The sequence below is a fragment of the Nannospalax galili genome, unplaced genomic scaffold, assembly GCF_000622305.1.
Source record: "Nannospalax galili isolate Female #2095 unplaced genomic scaffold, S.galili_v1.0 scaffold123, whole genome shotgun sequence".
In the NCBI taxonomy this organism is placed as follows: Eukaryota; Metazoa; Chordata; class Mammalia; order Rodentia; family Spalacidae; genus Nannospalax; species Nannospalax galili.
This window is the reverse complement of record NW_008350332.1, coordinates 401,736-420,996: the sequence shown is the minus strand read 5'-3', so window position 1 is coordinate 420,996 and position 19,261 is coordinate 401,736. Positions and strand designations below refer to the sequence as shown.

Genomic DNA, 19,261 nt, shown 5'->3' with positions numbered 1-19,261 from the left:
GGCTGTGGTCCCAGCACTCAGGAGGTAGAAGCAGGAGAATCAGGAGTTCAAGGTCATCCTCAGGAACATTTCAAGTTCCAGATCAGCTTGGGAATACATGAAACCTTGTCAAGAAAAAAGAAAGAACCACAAAACAGAAATAAAGAAAGAAACAAAGAGAGGAAAAAGGATATTAAAGGATTTTTATTAACACTAATAGAAATGAAAAAAAGAAGCAAGCCAACATAGAGGTACTTTCCATCTCTGAACTAAACCCACCTAAGATGCAATGAGAGATGTAATAAAATAAAACAATTCTGAAATAAATATGATACTGAATCTGTTCATTGAAAAGAATGCTGTGTTTCAGAACTATATTTGTCACTGAGTTACATACCAAGTAGACTTTTGAGCTACCAAAATACGAAGTAGCATTTCAGATACCAAACAATAAAGGAGAATTACCAAGAGAAAAGGAAAAATGTCAGTCTAGTCTGGCTCCCTGAGAATGACTCCGTTCAAAACAGCAGCCTAAATTCTACAGAGTTCCAAGGGAAAGAAAGTGTAATACCACAAAATCTTTGCCAACCTAGAAAGTCTCAAAATTACAGGAATCAGGCAGGTAATATTAAAAACAGAAACAAAATTCAAGAGGTACAGTACTCAAGCTGCTATTGGAAGAACTACCTTGGCAATCAAACTGAAGGATAAAAAGGAAGCTGAGAATGGAGAGCTTGGTCAGAAGATGAGTGCCAAGCCACCAGAGAATTAAATTTACATTGTAGAAAGAGACGGTGATAAATTTCAATGAAGTAAAAATCAGAATATATATGAATAAAGATGAGAAGGAGAGAAAATGATAGCTGATGTCTCTTCCAATGCCCTCTTCTCTCAGACAAGACTCGACTTTAAATTAGAGCAACTGTCTATTTAATGACCATACCTCCTTCCAGTTTCAACACAATAGGGTTTTTTCCCCTCTAACTACCTTTGATGGATATAAAGTGAGCTTTTGGTTACTAATATTGTTAACAACAATGAATCATATCTGTAAATGGGACATCTAGATCAGCACCTCCAAGGCTCAGGAAATACCGAAGAGGGAGGAGTGGAGAGAATGGAAGAGAATAGGAAGGGTAGGGTGTTGTGGAACCTGCCTTCCAGATATAACATGAGCTCCCATCAGCTGAGATTATCTGCACAAGATCAACATAAGAAGAGTTAGCATCCTTTCATGGAGGAGGGAAGGGCTCACAAGGACCTGTCCCTCCCAGAGGATCTATAAGCAGTTAATGCTTTCTGGGGGAGGGACAGACACTTTGTTCCATGATGTAGCCTCTAGTAAAGTGCCCATGCTCCCGTAAATAGCCCCTCCCCCATGCTTCTGTAAGCAGCCCTAAAGAAACTCATTTGGTCACCAAAAATATAAAATAAAGATGTGAAAGCAGAAGGGAGACTAGTTGAAAGAAGAAGGAGATCAACAGGAGTGGGAGGAAGAGAAGACAGGGCCATGAGGGTAAATATGATCAAAATGCCTCACACATATGAATAAAAATGTCATAATGAAGCCTGTTATTATATATAATTACTGTATATGCTAATAAAACAGTAAAAAGGAATCACTTTTGAAGTTCAGGGTCTCCTTTGCTTTACTTTTGCTTTTTCTCATTATCTTCAAGTGAATTGAACTCAATAGTTTTCATTAAAATTGCATTTTAAATCCCATTTATATAAAAATAAGTTATTCATCTGCCCATCCATCGATCAATCTGCATGATACGGGTACCACCATAATCATAGGAATATCGATGGACATTTTCTACTTGCATTTTCCTGTACTGTAAAACATTTACCATAATTCAGGGAAGAAGCTGGTATCAGGCTGCTTGGTAAGGCAGGGATACCACAACAACTGGACTAATAGCTTTGTCCGTTTCCCATCTATTTTCCTTTCCCCTCATTTTAGGAAGGCAACCAACATAAAGGTACTTTGCATCTCTGAACTAAACCCGCCTAAGATGCAGTGAGAGATGTAATAAAAGAAAATAATTCTGAAATTCCTTGCCTCCAGCATTTTTGTTAGGTGATGGGAGCTGATGTCAACTCCATAAAAGCATAAACCCACTGAAAAATCAATGGTAAGTATCTAACAGTAGGTGAGGAGACAGACTTTTAGGACAAGGAGTGATGGGATTGAAGATTTTAGCAGACCGACTGGGTTCGGAATATCCCTCAGGGCAGGAACTTAAAAAGAGGAGATCCTTTGGCCTGGATTTCTCATGTCCTAGGAGTAGAAAAATCAGAGGATCTTAAAACAAACTTCAAATGAAATTTATTCCTTTCTAAATAAGTTGGTTTTCCTTTTAAAACACAAGTTTTAAAAGGAAACTGTACTTTTCATTGGAGACAGTTGTGTTAACAGGGAGGTAACTCATTGAAGTGTAGTCCATTTCATGGTCACAAAACAGCATGGCTTCCAGAGACTGGGACATTGGGCCATTAGCTACTCTGGAGAGAGAACAGGCCAGGAGCATGTTAGAGTAAGGAAATCCAGGTACCTTCATCAGATACCTAGAAAAGAAAGGCCTCGCCAACCAGGGGTCACTACACACTGATTTCTGAAATTGTTCCCACTATAAAGAAGTTTTTCAGATCAACCAGTGTCAATCCATAGTGGGAACACACAGCCAGTCGAATGAATGACCAGGCACTAAGTACGAGCTCAAAGAGCTAAGAACAAGGTAGGAAATGATGGGAGAGTCCAAAGGGGCATGAAGTGGGGTCTAGATGTTTATATTTAGCCAGCGAAAGGCACTACCCCGTGTTCATAGCAAAAAAGCAATGGCAACTTATGAAAACACCCAAACAACCCAATAGCTTGTTTCAGAAACCACCTTAGAAGCAGCTCAATCTAGATAGGTGTATGTCCCTGAATGGCACAGAAACACTGCACTCTCTCTCCTGCAGAACACATATGAGAGCACACGGCTAATGACCTTGTAGGCTTCTTGCAGGATAAAGGACAACACTTTTCAGTCTAGCTTTCTCTCTTGCCTCAACTCCATTACGAAATGTTGGACCTTCAAGGTCACCCTGAGAGTATCATTTGGCCTTTCACCCATCACTAGTATCCTTCAAAGACATTCCAGTTTATAACTTCTGTTGATAAGTTCCTGAAAGTGATGCTTTTTACTCATGGGAATATCTAAAAAAACAAAGTATCTTGCCATTCAGCACCTGAGAAAAGGAGCTTTGTAAAAGGAAATGTTGGTCTGGAGTCCAATTTTCTCATCATGCCCCAGCACAGAACCATGCCAACAAGCATCGAGCTGCTCTCCTTAGGAGCCATTCCCCAGTCCCAAGTGGCTGGGAGATGGAGCTAGTGTTTATTAAATACAGACCCACAGATCAACAGCAGCGAATACAAAGGATTCTCGTAAAGTCACAGGTAAGAGCAGCTTCAAATTCTGCTCTTCCTCTGGAACTGCAGCACATCCAACAAAGAACCTGTCAATGGCTGCCAGTCAGCCCTCCATACCACACTCAGCAGTAAGCTGTACAGAAACCATAAGTATAAAATGCTATAGACCCAATGAGCTGTTATTTAAATTGAATGTAATAGCTCTTAAAGAAATTCAAGCAATTCCACATCACTTCTGATATAAATAAATGACCATTTGATGAAGTAAAACAATGCAAAATTTTAATAGTTATATAGTGACACTCGCCCACTTCAGTCAATTTCCCTACTTAGTTAGCCATATGTTTCATGAGTGATTAGCACTATACAAATCTTAGTTCTGCATCCATTCACTTCTAGTTGAGTAATGGAAATAGGCTTCTTTATGAGGCTTTGCATTAACTCTTTGCCTAACTTATAAACCAACACAGACTATTTAAAAATTAAAAATGTTTCCTGATGTAAAAGGGGAGAAAAAAAATAGAGCATAAACTCATGTAATCCAGTACAGACTTGTGTTTCGCATGTGTTCTGATCAGTAACACTCAGTAACTGTTGATATATATACTGAAGAGGACAGGGGCTTGACCCCAGGAGCCCTGAGGATTTATCTAGTTTCACCTTTCCCTCTCTCCTTCTCCCCCAATCCTTTCTTTTTTTCTCATGTGTATTAGTCACCTATCAGCACAAGGTTTTATGTCATCTAAAAAGGTACATAAAGGCTAGGGAAAGGACTCAGTTGGTAGTTTGTTTGCAAGCACAAGGATCTGAGTTCAATTCCCAGCACCCTTGTTAAATATCCGAACATGGAGGCAGGTGTGGTGGCGCAGGTGGGGTGGCACACATCTTTAATCCCAGCGCTTGGGAGGCAGAGGCAAGCAGATCTCTGTGAGTTCAAGGCCAGCCTGGTCTACATAATGAGTTCCAGGCCAGCTGGGGCTACAGGAGATCTTGTCTCAAAAAGAGAAAAGGGGATGGAGAGATGGCTCAGTGGTTAAGCGCGCTGACTGCTCTTGCAGAGGACCCAGGTTAAAGATTAATAATAATAATAATAATAATAATAATAATAATAATAAAACCCAGCATGGTGATGCATGCTTATAACCTAGTGCTAATCAGCAAGCCCAAGGTCCCAGTGGGGAGAGAGGCCCTATCTCAAATACAAAGTGGACAGCTCCTGAGGAACACTGAGGTTGACTTTTAATCTCCACATGCATTCTCTCTCTCTCTCTCTCTCTCTCTCCTCTCTCTCTCTCTCTCTCTCTCTCTCTCTCTCTCTCTCTCTCTCGCACACAAATGAATACACACAAACATGCACATACATAAAATTCAGACTATGTCCCCAAGGGACTTGTAGATTTGTGTGGCAAATGTGAGGGGCAAGATGAAGGTATCAGCAAGGGCTTTGAGACATCACAGCCTTAGATGTAAACCATTGCTCACTCAATACACAATGTATTTCAAGTTATTTAAGTTTGCTGAGCCTCAGGTAATTCATCAGTAAAAATGAAGAAAATACTATATAAATCAAAAATTGCTTGTGAAGCCTAATTGGCAATATGCCTAAAACACTCAGAAAATTGCAAAATAGTTTCTTTTCTTTAAAAAAAAATTCGGGGGCTGGAGAGATGGCTCAGCGGTTAAGAGCACTGACTGCTCTTGCAGAGGACCCGGGTTCAATTCCCAGCACTCACATGGTGGCTATGAACCGTCCTTAGCTCCAGTTCCAGGGGACTCTGAAGCCCTCTTCTGACCTCCACAGCATTGCATGACATGGGTGCACTCACATACATGCAGACAATATACTCATACACATAAAATAAAAACAAATAAGTAAAATTAATTTTTAAAAAATTCTAGCTTTTAGATGTGCCACTTAGGCCTGGGCAATTCATAGACAATGTCCATGTGTGACCGGTAGTGTAAATTTTGCCAGATGTGGTGGCACATGATGCCTTTAGTCTCAGCACTCAGGAGGCAGAAGCAGGCAAATCTCTGTGAGATCAAGGCCAGCCTGGTCTACATAGCACAGCAAGTTCCAGGACAGCTGGGCTACAGGGAGACATTGTCTCAAAAAGACAAAAACAAACAAACAAAACAAACAAACAAACAAAACCTATAGATTTAAAGTCAGAACTCTAATTCTGCCACATGCATGATTTGGGGCAGTTATATAACCACCCCAGGACCCAACATGCTCCTCAGTATAAGGACAGAGATAGAGTAGTTGGTTTTGAATATATCTCCTACTATCAAAAGTACTTTTATCTATTCCAAAACAGATACATTTAGAATTTTAGTAGAAGATTTACAAAGATTGTTTTAAAAACTTAATTTGAGCCAAGAATTGAAGTATGTGCCTATGATCTGAGCACTTAGGAGGTTGGGCCAAGAGAGTCAGGAGTTCAAGACCATTCTTGCTTACACAGCAAGTTTGAGGCTGGAGACCCTATAAAAGACAGGATGGGGATGAGGAGGAGGAGGAGAAGGAGAAGGAGGAGGAGGAGGAGGAGGAGGAGGAGGAGGAAGAGAAGGAAGAAAGAGGGAGGGAGGAAGGGAATGAGGGAGGATAGGAGGGAAGAAAAATTAGTAGTAGTTTGATAGGGATATATAGAGTTAGGAGAAAAAGACATGTATGTTTGCTAGAGAAAAGTCTAGTGGATCTAAATGATGATCATGGGAAAGAAAGCAATTATAAAGGTAGCGAGGAGGAATGAAGAGATGGATAGGGGCACGGTGGAGGTGAAAACACTTCTGTGTGTGTTTGTGTGTCGTGTGTATGTTCATTGTCTGTACTGTGTTTGCATGTTGTGTGTGTTATGTGTTATGTATATGTCATGTGTGTGCTGTGTTCTGTGTGTTTGTGTGCTGTGTGTGGTATATGTATTTGTGTGTGTGTGTTGACAATTAACCTTCCTCACCAGCCGAGCTACACCATAGCCCCTCAGTGCACTTTCATTCTTGTTGAATGGCCTTTCTTCTTCCCACCCTCCCCTCCCCTTTCTAGTCTGTGGTGGCCATTCTGCGCTCTCAGCTTCTACCAAGTCAGCTGTCTCGGGATCCACCTATGAGTGAGATCACGTGGCTCTTGTCTTTCTTTGCTGGGCTTATTTCACTCAATCTACTGCTAGCCTCAAAAAAGCACCATCTTGGCTCTTCTTAGGAAGCTCTCTTGGGCACATTACCTAATAACTGCCTATTAATCATTCAGGTACCAACTTAAATATGACCTCTTAGAGGCCTTCCCTGATTGCTCCAACCTAGTCCTGTCTTCTACTTAAAAAGTCTTTGTGTCCCACATCACATTTGTTAGTTTTAATTGTGTGATGGTTTTGTTTTGTTTTGTTTTGCTTTGCTTTTTTGTTATTTGTTTTGGTTTTTTATTTGTTTTACTTTCTGTGGGGGTTTTTTGTGCTTGTTTGTTTCAATTATTTATTTTTTGTGTATGAGTGTTTTGCCTGCATGTAAGTACACCCATGCATGCAATGCCCATGAGTCACCATGAGGGTGCTGGGAACCCGGGTCCTCGACAAGAGCAGCTAGTGTTCTTAACCACTGAGTCATCCCTCCAGCCTTGCTCATGGACTTTTGAGAGTTGTGTTCTAGAAACTATAGAATACAGTTCCCAGAAAGAAACTAGGACCACACCCATCAGGGGTCTAGAACCCCATCTTCCGCATAGTGGAAGTCCGGCATCCTCTACTCTTTCTGTCATATTGCTTCTGCTGAGCTCTCCATCTCTTTAAAGCTTCATGCCCCCAAGTGTGGAATCTTCTTTGTGTCACATGGTACCACATCTGTGTAATAGGCAGCACCATCTACAAAGGGAGCACAGTATCTATTTCCCTACAAAACAATGCACGACACATATTGATTATAGCAGTTACTTAATGTTTGGGGTACAGTATGTGTGGGGTACAAAATGGGGTGGTAAGAAGGTGAGAGGGGTTTTATTTAAAACCACATCATTGTCAAATGACTTAAGATGTAGTTTCTATAACATAACTCTTAAAAATTCATGAGCAGGGCTGGAGAGATGGCTCAGTGGTTAAGAGCACATGCTACTCTTCCAGAGGACCCAAGCTCGATTCCCAGCACCCACATAAGACTGCTCACAACACCTGTAACTCCAGCTCCAGGGGATCCAATGTCCTCTCCTGGCGTCCACAAGCACCTACATACACATGTGCACAAACCTCCGCATGCACATATACACATAATTGAAAATTAAAAATTCTTTGTAAAGAAGGCCATAAGCAATTATTTTCAACTCTGGGAACATTCTCGTGCACTTCCTTCCTCAGAAAACCCCAGTTCCACATAGCCCTGGTGCTACCTCACTACTGAGGTATTTCCCACATTTACCCCTTGCCCCATTCCAACTCCTGATAAGAGCTGATATTTATGTAGTGTTGACAACGTAACTCATATTGAAAGATTTTCCATGTGCCTGTCTCTGTTTTAAATCTTCCTATGCATGCTATGAGTCACTGTGGAGACCAAATGTGCGACAAAGAAGCTCCTTCAGAAAGGGACTTACTTTGGCTCACAGTTTGAGGGAACACGGTCTATCAAGGTAGGGAGAACATAGAAGCAAGAGTGTGAGGCAGCTGGTTGGTCTACCTTCAGGAAGCATAGTAGACCAGAAGTAAGGTTGGGCTGTAAAACTTCAAGGCCTGCTTCCACTGGCCCACTTCCTCCCACAAGGTGCCATGTGCTAAAGGTTCCACAATCTTCTAAAACAGTACCACCAGCTAGGGATCAAATGTTCAAATACGTGAGCCTGCAGAAGACTGATTCCAATCAAAACACACGTTTCATTTGTTTACTTAGTGTCTTTATTTACTTTGCAATGCTGGAGCTTGAACCCAGGGCCCTGTGGTGTTAGGTAAGCACCCTGCCACTAGCTCCACCCCCAGCCCACATGTACAAAACTAGTTCCTTACATCAAGCCTGTAGTTAAATACTGTCATTGTCACTACTCAAAAACTATAAACCAAAGGGCAAGGAGGTTAAAGACTGGGCCTGACTTGGCTGGGGAAGCTTGTTTGATTTAAGGTACATTCTTCCTATAACCTACTGGACCTGACAGGTTCAAAACTAAAATCTCCCCTTGGTTTTTGGTGCTCCGCAATTCATCTTTCTCTGACTAGTCCTGGTCTAAGGCCATGGACTTCCTCATGACAAGGCAAGGTTCCAGGCTTTTGGCTGATAACTATTGTCAACCTCACTTCTCAACCACTTCCCCTAAATGAATTATTTTTCTTACCTAATGCCTGATCCTAGTCTCTGTCTCCTTCTTCCCGAGCCTCCCTTGGTAGCAAATGGGTATCAAAACACCTGGAAAGAGGTGAGAGAGAGGGCTAGGGAAATAACTCAGTCAGTAAAGTGTTTGTCATGCAAGCAGAAGGACTTGAATTTGATCCCCAGCACCCACATAAAAAAGCCAGGTGTGGCATGAGCTTGTAATCCCAGCGTTAGGGATGCAGAGACAGGGAATCGTTGGGGCTCCCTGGCCAGCCAGCCCTAGCCTCATCAGTGAGCTCCAGGCCAGAGGAAGGAAAACTGTGGTAGATGGTGTCTGAAAAGCGACACCTAAAGCTGGACTCTGGTTTACACACACACACACACACACAGACACACACACACACTGGGGGGGGTGCGTGGGGGAACGACAGTGTCCACCCATGAAAGCTACAGTCAGAAGGCTGTCTGCTTGAGTCTAGCTATGAGCAGCCCGAAAGCTAACAAGAAGTATTGTGATGAGACTTGGAGGCTCAGGAAGCTTGAGTAAGACCCTTCTACACTCTACAACTGGTTCCCTATCCCTGCCAACAATCTCCCTACGCTAGTGAGCCTGACATTATCTCTCATCATCCTCTCCTTCTTAATCACCCTGATTGCCACACTGTGCATTCATAGCTGAGACCCCTCCCTGACTGCAGCAGCATGTTATCATGGAGCCATTTCTGCCTCTCTGGTCACCTTCATGTTCTCCACAGAGCACCCTGTGTACATTAATCCTCTAGTTAAATATTGATAGCAGTCTTCTCGCTCTGTTGTTTCATCATTGCCCCACATGGGGTGATTATTCATTTTTGCCTTTCCAGCCTGTTTAATCAGGTTCAGTCAATGCTCCCTGTTTAAGCTTCCATCCAGTCAAGACTGAGGAGCATCAGCTCTGAACAACCGTGGTGCATGCTCTTCATAGCCAGTAGGGGTCACAAGGGCATTTCCCTCAGGGGCCAAGTGACTGGTAGTGACAAAGGAAATCCCTGAAGGTAGCAGTTTGGGCTGAACATCCCCTAAATGTCACCTATGAAAGAAATGCCCCTTGCAGAGGGACAGCCTGGAAACTTCTGGTTTGTCATGGGATGTTGCCTCAAGTGTTCTTACAAGAGTCCCATGGGGGCTAAAGTCTCCAGAACAGAGCTGAAATAAAGCTTTTCTCTTCGTGAGTGAACTGATGCTTAGCCTGCTGGATTTAGGCTTGGCACAAGCCAGTGTTGTCTGGGAACATAACTCTCCTCTGAAGTTTCTGGTACTGTCACAAAGTCATACTTTAAACAACTGGTGCCTGGATCACTCTCTGCCATCCTGCTTCCTCCTCCTGAGTTCCTCGAGTTTCCTTCTCACTCTTGGACCTACAACCAAAACTGCTAGTTCATTGTGAGCCTTCTTTGTCTCTGCAGATAGAGAGGGCCACCATCCATGTCCCCAGAAGATCTTGCTGCTCACAGAAACACCACATTACCATCATAAGTATTTATTGGCTTTCTGAATTAATCAACCAACAAACAACAAAACCTTTCCAGTTATGGGGAAGAACTTAGCAATAAACTGGCAGTAGGTATTGTACTAAACACTAGGTACTCTCAAAGGTATTGTGAGTTGACAAGTCAAACAGGGACAGTGAGGCAGCTCAGATTTGAGATATACCAGGAAGCTACTCCATACACCGGGCTAGATGAACAAAGGTTAAGTACAAGCTGTTAAGAGGAGTGAAAAATGCAGGCCTCCCTGGCCACATCTAGTCCATGAAAGCTGGGACCCGTGGGTCACCAAGCAAGAAAAGCAGAGACGGATGGGGAAACTGTCACGGCTTCTTCTTAATGATGCCTGCCCCAATCTCCAGACAGTGCTCCCTGCCTTGAGCATACCATGAAACAGTACACTAAGGGGACCCAGAAAATGCAGTCTAGCAGAAAGGTCTAGGTCAGGGTTAGGTCTAAGAGCAAAGAAGCAAATGATTTTCCCGTTCTGTTACCTCCAGCCTTGGAAATAAATCATACACCTTTGTTGAGTGAAATATTGGCAAGTGTGAGATTTGTTTTTTCTACATTCTTGACCAGAAAAGCTTATGCTTTCATAGAAAAACAAGACCAACCTTCTTAAGCCACCTGAAGGCATTTTCTTTCTCATCCATCAAATTAAAATGCCTCCAACCCTAACTATGGTGTTTCCATCTTCTTTAGCTTTTCAGTTTTTGCATTCCCAGAGTTCCCAGGAGATGACAAGATGCCACTGTAATCCCCTTTGACATCTGCATGGAGTTCAGTTGTCTGTCCCCAGGGCCCTGCTCCAGATGCCCAGCAGGCTAGGAAAGGGGCTTCTCTACTATCAAACACATTTCAAGTCTTTCATTATCAATTTGCCAGTCCCGCACATAATGAGGTCTTGTAGCTGCAGATAGGGAATTCATTTCTCAGTCAAGAGGCAGAACTTGAAGCTGCCAGACCCTGGACCATTACCTATCATTACTTCATGGGTATTCCACAACAATAATTTGCTTTGGAAACTAGCAAACTCAGGTTACTGAGGGCTTTGTAGATTAAGTCCAGGCCAAAGCAAGATGAGCTAAGGTTGATATCCAAGAAGGGGTGTTTCTTGTCTCTACTGAAACTAGAAGGCCTTTGCCCCAGGCATGATGCCACGTAAAGCCATAAAGTGACAGTAACTCTGGGCATTTGTTGGTCTCTGAAGCTCTGAGCTCTTTGCTATTTGCCAGTTATTGTTTGGAGAGTGTCTGTCAGTGACAGTTTCTATTTCAGTCATCACATCCCACACAGCAAGGTGCCTGATTCCTGAACAAATTCAAGGAGGGAGGTCATAACGTATTTCAAAAGAAAAAAAAAAAATCTGGAAAACTCAGGGAGAACAAAAAGTATGTTTGGTAAAGGTGGATGAGGAGGGGCAAGGAGGCAGTGCATCCAGCTTGTACCAACTGAGCTCTGAGAGCTGACCGTGGGTCTCTTCAGAAAGCTGACTGGGTGTCGTCTCAACTCCGTGTTTTGTGAGTCACCCTGGGAGCTTGAGTTGATCAGATTGGTGTTTTCACTCCATAGACACAGGCAAACATCACAAACCAGAGTCTTTGACTATTACTTCTTCCCAGGGCCTCATTGTAAAACATGCACCAGTGTACCACTGAAAAAGAGAAATCCCTATTTTGCCATCTTTGACCCAAATATCAGATTTATCAACTTGTTTACACAAAGGGTATTAGAAGCTGCAATCACAATAGAACATCTCACTAAGAGTCAGGAGAGCTGCAACTAGGTTTGAAAGTATACAGAATTATGTTTAAGCATAACCTATTGAAATCTTTCAGCTGGCAAAGTGCTTACCTTACAAGCATTAAGAACTTGAGTTAGATCCCCAGAACCCATATAAAAATCTCGGTGTGGTGGTACTGGCCTGCAATCCCAGAGTTGGGGAGATGAAGACAGGAGGGTCCCAGAGTCTTTTTAGCCAGCCAATCAGTGAGCTCAAAAGGTGATCAGCTCCTTGAATTGTCCTCAGACCTCAACACACAAACACACAAATACTCATGCACCCACAAACATACACATGCACACATAATGAAAGGTGGGATAGAAGAGACAAGGGAAGGTGAACAGTCTGTGCTGGATGTTGCCACAAAGCAAAGGCAGGTTGGAAACAGGTCAGGGCAGTCATTACTCAGGTGGAGGAAGAGTGAAGTGGGCTCCTGGGAGTCTTTGGGGGAAAAGTTGCCATTAGGAAAGAAAGCAACAGTCACTCAAAAGGACAGGGATGCCTGTCATTTTGTAGCTGTGCTGTGGTATCGGGAGACAGACTGTTTACACGGCCTTGGTTGCATCTCATCTGAAACCTTTTCTTTTTTTTTCAGGAAACATCACAGCCTGATACCAGCAGGTCTAAGAAGGGACTCAGGGTCCCGTTTCCTTGGAAACTGCAAAGTGAAGCCAACTGTAGAAGGCTTTGCACAAATCCCTTATTGCCAGATTTGGAAGCCGAAGCTACTTCCCCATGTCAAAAACAACCCAGGAGGCTCAGGCCCTCAAGCAAGCATGGAACATCCATTCCCACCCAAGCGCATCAAACGGCCAGGTTTTCACAGCGCCGGGTCTGAGGAAGCAACTCCCTGCAGTTTCACTGTTGTCAGTGAACAAAGGCTGCTTTTCCAGATTCACACCTGCCAGTCTTCACTGCTCACCACAACCCACCTGGGCCCCGCTGACCTCACCACATGGACCGTGGTGCCTTGTGCATTCCTACTCAGATAAACTACTCACAGATCCAGTGATGGTCAGGGGAGGGCTGTGCATATGTGCATGTTTGTGGAGGTCAAACTTGCGTGTGGAGGTCAGAGGTCAAACTTGGGTGTCATTCAGTAAACCTGGAGCTCAAGAAGGCAGGGCTGGCTGTGCAGGAAGACCCAAAGATCCACCTGTCTCTCTCTCTCTCTCTCCAGCACTGAGGTTACAGGCATACACCACCATGCCAGGCTTTTATATGTGGATTCTTGGATCACACTTGGGTCTTCATGCCTGTTCAGAATGCTCTTTGCCCACTGAGCCATCTCCTCATCCCTCAGTGAGATATTAAAGCTTCCATCTCTCTAAACCCACACAGGGCCTCGTGTGGCAGGGAGGAGAATAAAGATTGCAGAAAGCTGCACCAAGATTAACATATAGGGCTAGAGAGACTGTCCAGCAGTTAAGTGTGCTTGCTGCTCTTCCAGAGGACTCAAGTTCAGTTCCCAGCACCCACATGGGGCAGCTCACAACCACCTGTAATTGCAGCTCTGGGGATTCTAGCACCCTCTTCTGACCTCCACGGTGCCCACACGCACATGCACACACACATAGGTTAAAAAATAAAAATTTTAAAAGATGAACATATAAAGGAAACCTGTTTTGCAGGGAAAGACTAGAAGCACTTCCTCACCTGGACTTCATACACCAGAGCATGCTCAAGGAAAGTCCTAGATGTACAGACATGGGCAAGGTGGTAGGTGCTATGTAAACGTCTATAAGGGGTCACATGTTTCTTGGCTGAGAGCTTTGGGACATATGCCCTTCCCAGCTCACCAGCCCATCCCCATTCTTGGGAGCACTTTTTCATTCTTAATAAGCTGTCTCTTTCTATTTCTAATCATGTGACTCTGTTGCAATCTTTTGTCCTGGAACATAAGAGCCTGGAATCAGGTGCCCTCTGAATACCTGCAACACTGACACATAGTAAATACCTAGTTGATGCTTTTGGAGTAAAATATTAGAAAATGGGGGCTATTCAGGGGTGAGATAGGATGTCAGCACTTCTCAGAGGACCCTGTTCAGATAATAATATACACATTCTACGGTGTTTGATACTACAGGGATGGGGTTGGTTTTCTGTAGGAAGTGTCCAACACAACAGGGCTAGAGAGGGCAATGTGGTCTCCAGAGCTACGAGTCCTACATGTGGCCCCTATTCCAAGAAAACATAAAACTCATCCCTTACCTACTGTTCAAATGAATCAAGCAGCAGCCTACAAGTTACTAGAACTTTCAGCAGGTAGTCCCCCCTCTCCTACGGGGGGTGGCACAGGGGGGTACAGCCACCTCTCCACAATCACTTGAGATGTTTGCTTTAAAAATGCAAAATTCTTATCTCTTCCTGATGGGCTCGTCTGGAAACCGGATGTATCATTTCCACAAATTCCCCCATGGGATTCTGTAAATGCCAAGGTTTGAAAACAGCTGGTCCTCTGGGGAACTGGATTTCTTTTTCTGCACAATCCCCAAATCAAATTTTGCATGGATACTCAACAGTCCTTCACTTGACCAGGAGAATAACAATTACTGGTTGCCAGGTTGAGAGGTAGCCAGAGGGAAAGACAGGGTGCTCTGAGGGTGCTACACCTTCCATAACCAGTCCTTCAGGGCTGTTTGTTCTAAACTGAGATGGTCTGTTTTGTTTTGAGGTGGGGTTTCACTCCACAGACAGTCCGTACTACCTGTTACTATGTAGTTAAAATTGGCCTCCAACTCACTGCAATCCTCCCTCCTTTGCCTCACAAGTGCTGAGATTACAGGTGTGATCCACCACGCCCAGTGAAAGATTTTAATTGTATTTAAACCAGAAAGAAGAAAAATATCCTTTGCTTTCTGAACAGTCGGAAGCTGATGTTTACGAGCTGAGCTGTTTACAGCAGTTTCTTCTCTGGGTGCGGCCCATTAGGAGCCGGAAGAGGTTGTACAACCGTCTCTGTTGTCGCCTCTGCTCCAGCTCCCAGGCCCCCAGCTGATGATACAGAGCCTGGTGCCCTACTACTGCTCCATCTCCTCCAGTCAACAGTTGCTGCCTTTGCGGAGTCACTGGGCATGCCAGGAGTGGACGAGGAATAGAAGTCAGGCCTGCCTGACTAAAGACCCTGGCAGGCCTGCTTGTCTCGGTTGTAGGTTTCCACCATGTTCCCTCAGCAAGTAGAAACTCACCTGCACAGGGCAAGGGGAGTCAGAGTGAGGCCACAGAAAGCCCCTCATGGAGCAAACTGACTGGCAAGCGACAAGTCAGGCCAGCCAACACCCCCACGCTTCCCTGTGTTTCTTAGATTATTTACCACCAAGTTTAAAGACAAAATGAAGACATTTGCAGACACTCTGGTGCTCAGAAATTTCCATTTCTTCAGTGCTCTTGGAGAATGTGCTCTTGTCAAACGAGAGAGGAAGCTAGGAAGCAGGAAGTGACTGAACTAGGGTGCAGGGCTCCTGGTAGAGACACAGCACAGAAAGCTGGGCCCTCCACTGTGTTCATTCTCTGCCACTAGGAGACCTTGCCAAGCACCATACTGAAAAGAACAGAGGAACAGAAAACATTTTTAGAAAGGACTTTGGTTGCAAAGATTCTTTCTCATTCTGACTAGCCTACAGAGCAGGGCCTTAGGGAACCAGTAAGCCCAAGTGAATTCTACACAGACAAGATTACCAGCACATTCTTATTGATCGTCTGGCTGAGGATAAGATTTTAGGTAGGAAGCCATTTCCCTTGGCATATTGAAGGCGCTGACCCCTTGTTTTCTGGCTTACAGTCTTGCAATCGAGAAATCCAATGTTATTCTCTTTCTCAGCTCTTTGTATGTAACCTGATTTAGACAACCAGTTAGTGCCTTTCCATAGCACAAGGCCCATGATACTATTCTCCTTGGAGGCCATTTTTCAGTCTTCGGTGTCTCATTCTGACCATGTTGTGTGCCTTTTCAATTCAGAACTGTGGCCTTCTGCTTGGAAATTTTTTCTTGTACTGATCCTGTGGTAATTTGAACACTCCATCTTCTGTTTCTGGTACTTTCTGTTCCTAAGGCTCCTGTTAGTCAGATCTTACTCTTTCTCGTCCACTGATGATGCTTTCTTCATTCTTCATGTCTTATTCATTTCTGCTTTTATGCTTTGCCTGTTTGTTTGTTTGCTGGGATTTTTGAGACAGAGTTTCACTGTATAAACCAGGCTGGCCTTGAACCCATTATCTCCCTATCCCAGGCCCCCAAATGCTGGAACTGCTGATTTTTAATGTTTTAATGAGAACTTTGCTAATAAAACATTGGAAGAGGGCTGGCAAGATGGCTCTGGAGGTGCTTGTCTCATATGCCTGATAAACAGGGTTCAGTCTCCAGAACTCACAGTGGAAGGAGAGAGCTGATTTTACGCTGACCTTCATACACAAGTCACAAAACACATGCCTAGATACGCATCACACACACATATGTGGGAATGAGTTTTATTAACGGATGTAACCTGAACTAAAGACTTTTAATTAACCCCAGTAAAACTATGCTCTTGGGTCTGATGGCCAGGGCATCTCCTCAGCAACTGCAGTTTGGTACCTCACCGAAAAAGATAATGAATATATGTTGGAATGCTTGAGAATTAACGTATCAAAGTACTGAAAGGTGCCTGCCCCATCTCCACTGAACACAGTGGAGGTTGGAAAGGATGTGTAACTTTGGATAAAAGTAAACTAGGGATGAAAAGACTGAATGGTCTGTGAACTTGAACTTATACCTCCCCAATAAAGCTGGAGAAACAATTTTGAATAAATTGGGTGTGGTCTGACAGGGTGGGAATGGATGACAACAGAGTCTGTGTATAGCACATTTTATTCACCCATTCATCATTGGCTGTTTCTATTTTGGCTGGTGTAGATAAAGTTGCTATGAACATTGGTGTATGCTCAACACTCAGCAGCTGTGATTACCTGCACAAGCCCTGCACATGTTGGTCTCATCAGCATCCCATCATGGAGCAGGGAGGGGCTCATGCGGCCTAATTACTCCTTGAGGAACCACAGACAGTTAATAATTGCTGCAGGAAAAAAAGACATTTTCTTCTGTGCTGAAACCACTGGTAATGTGTCTATTCCTTTGTAAATAACCCCTCACTCGTGTTTCTGTAAGTAAGCCTAATAAAACTCACCTGTTCACCAAAATAGATAGGCAGGTAGATGAGAGAGAGAGAGAGAGAGAGAGAGAGAGAGAGAGAGAGAGAGAGAGAGAGAGAGAGGATAGAGAGATACCTGTTCAAATTCCTGCTTTTAATTCTCTAAGGGATATACCCAGCAGTGGAATTGTGAGGTAATATATTCATTCTCTAATTTTGCGAGGAACTGTGTAATGGTTCCCATGGTGACCACACTTTTTTGTATTCCCACCAGTATTGCGTGAGAGTTGCAGCTCTCTCCATCCTCATAGACACTTCTGGTTTTCTGGGTTTTGTTTGTTTGTTTTCATTTCTATAAATACCATTTCTGGCTCAATTCCCTAAAGAAGACTGAGCTTCAAGTTCTTTATAGGCAGGGCCAGGGAGGTAGGAATTTGCCTGGAGACTTAACCTTCTTCAAGGTCCCTCAACCAGCCTACTCAAAGCCATGTTTTGTGGCCCCATCTTCTGAGCCTCCTTTGGTGGTGAGAGGCAAACCTGATCGCCTCTGGGCAAGATCTCTTTCCAGGAATCTCAGTTTAGTTACCTCCATTTTCCTGAGTCATCTCATGTTCAAGTGTTTCTCATTTCCCAGGAACTCTCTAAATGTTTGCCCACTATTGTCTTCTGACTTCGAGGATTTATTGCTTCTATTCTTTCACTTGCACCTTGAGAAGGGAACAAGAGACATGTGAGGTCAATCTACTCCCTCTTAGCAGAAGCCCCCGCTCTCTGCCTATGCATTTCCAGCACTGCTATCATTTTTCAGAGATTTTTTTGAGCCAATATAATGACAATGCTGTTAATAAAGACATACAGAGAAAGACTCTCCTGACCAAATAAGCAAGTGAAGCCTTAATTCACAGACATCTCCCTGCAGTTTTGGTATCGTTCAAACACATAACTGTTGTTTTTCAAGAAATTCCTTCCAAGCCAGCCTAAAAGTCACATATGAAACTGTAAATACACACACACACGCACACACACACATACACACACACACACACACGTTGGATTCATCTTGCAAACCTACTATATTCCCTAGATTGAACTATAAATTATTCCAGAACTAAAATAAAAATTAAAAATAATCATATGCCCATCTGTTTAGAGGAACCCTATGCATGTTTTGAGTAATAATTTAGCAGCACATTCCTGAAGCAGCTCGTGGTAAATACTCCCAAAAGGACCGTACACAAATGTGTATGGAAACCCTGGTTCTGAACACTTTTGTTCTGTTTAAATAAAAAATTTTTAAAAATTCTATTTTCAGTTTGTCCAAGGCTTAGGAGGGGCTCCAGCATGGTTAAAAAGCTGCCTAGTGGCTGGAGAGGTTCAAGAGGAGATCCAGAGACCAGCTGGTGCAGAACAGAGGAGGGAACCCCTTGGAAGGCATGGAGACCTTCTAGTCATGCTTAAGGGTAAGCTGCTTGAAAAGATAGTCTGTCAGCAGTGGTTGGGCACACCAGTCTGTGGTGGCCTGGCTAGCCTGAGAAGGTTGGTCAGGTGGTCACCCATCTTTGTGATGAGCTTCACCTCCTTGTCCAGGAAATGGTTCTCCAGGAGTCACAGAGATGTGGTACTGTGCAAGCAGAACCCAGGATGTAAAGATCTAAGAGAGCCTCATTCAGGTTCTTCTCCAGGACCAGGGCAGCTTCCATGGCCTCCTGGGTTTTATCCCACTCATTTTGAGATGACTTCAGCATATCCTGGAAGAACACAAGACCCCAGCATTGATTTCACAACTTGAGGAGACATTCTCCTCAGTCAATTGCAGCCCAGAGAGAGGCAGGTGTAGGAGGCTGGCAGGTTGGAGTTGACCAGGCGGTTAACAATAGCCTCCACCTCAGTGGAATAATTCTCATGAACCTCGGAGGTCATGACTGACCAGCAGTATGGAGCTAATTGCAAAAAGATAGTCCTAGGAGATGAATATGGATGGAGAGGAGATGGTCCTAGAAAGACTGCAAGGCAGTTGGAAGTTGTTTTTTAAAGAAGAGGGAGTCCTTGGGTCTGTCCAAACGCTGTTGAAGCAAGATGCATGCTCAGGGGAACTCAGGGCACACTCCTCTCTGAACGACTGCAAGGCAGTTGGAAGTTG

At 43.8% G+C, this 19,261-nt stretch overlaps 1 pseudogene; it reads right to left on the bottom strand.

The window, feature by feature from the left end:
• Positions 1-18,565: 18,565 nt before the first annotated feature.
• Positions 18,566-19,041, bottom strand: LOC115072799 (annotated as a pseudogene).
• Positions 19,042-19,261: the final 220 nt, after the last annotated feature.